A 4,407-nucleotide genomic window follows, 5' to 3' on the forward strand; every position below is an offset into this window, starting at 1 on the left:
AAAAAAAAAAAACAAAGGAAAACAGTTTTCTTGATTGTACCAAATGTTTATTATCTGACTAAATCAACCAAATAAAAACTACCTCATAACCAATAGAGGTTAATGAAAAATATGGGTGTATTTCTGTCATGATTTAAGCAAAATAGCCCACAGAATGCATGAAGAGCCCATTGTCAAATCCCCTTTGCATAGTAATGGATTATCCACATGGAGCAATGGTTTTTCTCCAATGTAGATATTCTCACAACTTTAGGGAAGATACCACACTGGTGGTGGGTAGAAGATGACCACAACCCTACTCACAGAACACGAGATCTGAGACACATTTGTTATTCAGTTAGGCATCCTGACCCATCTCTCTGGCATCTATTTATGCAAGAGAATTTTAGTATCATCAGCCACTTATTCATGATTTTCAAATGTAGAAAGTAGACTTTCAAAAGCTGGCAAAGAGTGGATGAGAGAACTCCATTCATGAAGCACTGGCCTTCACCATACTTCATGGCCTTGGCGCTATGCAGCTATGCAGCTATGCAGAAGTAACCAGAAATTCAATGACTTTGTAAACCTCTTAATCTCTTCCACAGACATGACCAGCTTCCTGGCAGTCCCCCTTTTTTTTCTTTTTAGTCCCCCTTTCTTTTTTCTTTCTTTTAAAAACTTTAGAAAAGTTTTTATTTAAATTCCAGTTACTTAACATATAGTGTAATATTAGTTTTAGATGTATGATTTAGTGATTCTAATATTTACTTTTTTGCATTTTTTTATTTAACTTCTTTTCAGTGTAACAGAATTCATTGTGTATGCACCACACCCAGTGCCCCATGCAATACATGCCCTCCATGATACCCACGACCAGGCTCCCCCAACCTCCCACCCCCCGCCCCTTCAAAACACTCAGATTGTTGTTCAGAGTCCATAGTCTCCCAGGGTTCATCTCCCCCTCCAATTTCCCTCAACTCCCTTCTCCTCTCCATCTCCCCATGTCCTCTGTTTTATTTCTTATGCTGCACAAATAAGTGAAACCATATGATAATTGACTCTCTCTGCCTGACATATTTCACTCAGCATAATGTCTTCCAGTCCCATCTATGTTGATACAAAAGTTGGGTATTCATCCTTTCTGATGGAGGCATAATACTCCATAGTGTATATGCACCACATCTTCCTTATCCATTCATCCGTTGAAGGACATCTTGGTTCTTTGGGGCCAAGACATCTTGGTCAACCGGGGCCATTGCTGCTATGAACATTGGGGTACAGATGGCCCTTCTTTTCCCTACATCTGTATCTTTGGGGTAAATACCCAGTAGTACAATTGCAGGGTCATAGGGAAGCTCTATTTTTTTTTAATTTATTTTCAGCATAACAGTATTCATTGCTTTTTGTACCACACCCAGTGCTCCATGCAATCCGTGCCCTCTCTAATACCCACCACCTGGTTCCCCCAACCTCCCACCCCCCCACCTCTTCAAACCCTTCAGATTGTTTTTCAGAGTCCATAGTCTCTCATTATTCACCTCCCTTCCAATTTCCCCCAACTCCCTTCTCCTAACTCCCCATGTCCTCCATGCTATTTGTTATGCTCCACAAATAAGTGAAACCATATAATTGACTCTCTCTGCTTGACTTATTTCACTCAGCATAATCTCTTCCAGTCCCGTCCATGTTGCTACAAAAGTTGGGGAAGCTCTATTTTTAATTTCTTAAGGAATCTCCACGCTGTTCTCCAAAGAGGCTGCACCAACTTGCATTCCCACCAACAGTGTAAGAGGGTTTCCCTTTCTCCACATCCTCTCCAACACATGTTGTTTCCTGTCTTGCTAATTTTGGCCATTCTAGCTGGTGTAAGGTGGTATTTCAATGTGTTTTTGATTTGAATCTCCCTGACGGCTAGTGATGATGAACATTTTTTCATGTGTCTGATAGCCATTTGTATGTCTTCATTGGAGAAGTGTCTGTTCATGTCTTCTGCCCATTTTTTGACATGATTATCTGTTTTGTGTGTGTTGAGTTTGAGAAGTTCTTTATAGATCCTGGATATCAGCCTTTTGTCTGTACTGTCATTTGCAAATATCTTCTCCCATTCCGTGGGTTGCCTCTTTGTTTTGTTGACTGTTTCCTTTGCTGTGCAGAAGTTTTTGATCTTGATGAAGTCCCAAACGTTCATTTTCACTTTTGTTCCTTTGCCTTTGGAGACAGGTCTTGAAAGAAGTTACTGTAGCTGATGTCGAAGAGGTTACTGCCTATGTTCTCCTCTATGATTCTGATGGATTCCTGTCTCACGTTGAGGTCTCTTATCCATTTTGAGTTTATCTTTGTGTATGGTGTAAGAGAATGGCAGTCCCTTTGATTGACTCCGCATCCAAACCAAAATAGTTTTCATAAAGATTTAAGCACTTCTCCTGATGAGACAAATCAAAGTCACTGAAGCAGGCACGGAAGGAGATCAAAGTGAAAACCAGTGATTTTAGGGCATCCAGCCAGATCTTTTCCTGAAAAAAGCTGTCTCCATTTCAATGGAAGAATGAGACAAATTGGGCAACAGGAGCACAAAGGTGTAGTGCTTATGAATAGGGGGCTCCTTCAGCAGGGTCTCCTCCAGTCTTGGGTAAACAAAGTCACCTAAGTCAAAATTGCCAAGAAGTTGTCTGGCTCATGCACTCTGATGTTGCTGAGACTTGCCAAGCAATTGTCTTGTATCTGCTGAAGAAATCTCTCTCCCTTTTGAAGGACCTGGCCTTGTTTTTCCACTTAATTATATGAATCATTGTCCACCTTGGTTCCAACAAAGTCAGATTTCTTGCCTAGCTCCCAAATATTTTGGTCCAACAAAATATTATTAAAGTTACACCATGAGGAAGCAACAATGGTGAAGAAATCATAGTTAGCAAATCCCACCCATTTCAAGATATGTATGTGGAAGGAAATAGGGGTTGATGTTCCAGGCAGGTCCCAAAAGGCCACATTTGGATATTTTGGATGTTGATAGGGTGTTTTCTTCATGGTGGTCTCCACAGCTCCAACACTAGCAGAACCCTCCTCTTCATGACTATGACCTCATAAGGCATTGATGAAACTAGACTTCCCAGTTCCAGATTCCTCAAACACAGCCATATCCAGAGGAGTGTTATCTGCTTCCACAAGTGATTCCTGAGTGATATCAGCCACAACTTTTAGATTGACCTCTTGACAAGCTGCTTGAATTCTAGCAAGGTTTTCTAAAGAGAGGATCCCCCTGTCTTACTGATTACTGTGCCCTGATAGGCACAGTGGAACTTAAATGAAGGAGGAAGACTGAATGCTGAAAAGGAGATGAGATGTTGGAAGCAGAGTCTGGAGTGAAAAATCCAGAAAGATGTAAGAAGGGCCACAAACTAGGGAATTCAACCAACCTCTAAAATGAAGAGAAGACAAAAAATGGATTGTCCCCTGGAGCTTCCGTGAAGGAATAAGCCATACTTACACCTCGATTTTAGCACCTGTAAGATTCATTTTAGACAACAATCTTCTGGAAGTGTAAGTGAATAAACCTGTGTTGTTGTCTTAAGCCATAAGTGTGTGTAAATTTGTTGCACAAAAATGAGAAACTGATGCAGACAGTCTTCATTTTCTTGAAACATCAATAAAGGAGCCTAAAACCTTTCCATTGTGTAGGAAAAATGAGTCAGGCTAGCACATTGGGGAGCACAGAAGAACTGCAGACAGAGCTCACTTCCTATCCCCTTCAGCAAATAGGGACAGGACTTGTCTTCTGGGAGAGGTAGGGGGCAGAAACAAGGTCACCAGGATGTGTGTTCCATAAGGGAATGGCTGAGCATGTGGTAAAAATTGTGGTAAAAATTGCCGTATCTCAGTTTAATGTCCATTTGCCTGACCTAATGGAAAAATTGGGGTGGGATTTAGAACATATGACAAAAAATGGCAGAGGAAGTAAATAAGAGCTCTAATTTTCCCTATTCAACTCTGCACTTTTTGAAACATAGGTACCTGATTATATCATGACAATTCAAGGCTGTCATTAATATGTTACTGATAGGACCTCTTACCATCAACTATGAGTGAGGAAACTGATTTTAAAAATATTTATGCACTTAAGGTTGTCTCAGAGAGTACCAGTGATCTTACCTGTAAGAGGGTACTCAAAGTTCATCCCCATCCAACATGTCCTGCAAAGACAATTTTCAAAAAGGGAAAATCATGACTTTCAAACAAATATAAAATGAATATGTGTTAAGAATTTTATTTAATTGCTAACAAAAGAACCAAGTAGATGATATTACAAGTTGAATGAAGCACCTTAAGAATAATGAAATGAAATGAATATTAAAATGGGGTGAGAGTGCTGTTTTCTAAGATAAATGTGGTAAGCCAATTGAACCTCCATAGATAAACTTTATCTATATG

General features: G+C 40.1%; 1 pseudogene; it reads right to left on the reverse strand.

Moving 5' to 3' along the window:
• Positions 1 to 337: 337 nt before the first annotated feature.
• LOC125101230 (interferon-inducible GTPase 1-like) lies at positions 338 to 4,153 on the reverse strand (annotated as a pseudogene).
• Between the last annotated feature and the right edge of the window lie 254 nt (positions 4,154 to 4,407).

This window comes from Lutra lutra, chromosome 5 (assembly GCF_902655055.1).
Source record: "Lutra lutra chromosome 5, mLutLut1.2, whole genome shotgun sequence".
In the NCBI taxonomy this organism is placed as follows: domain Eukaryota; kingdom Metazoa; phylum Chordata; class Mammalia; order Carnivora; family Mustelidae; genus Lutra; species Lutra lutra.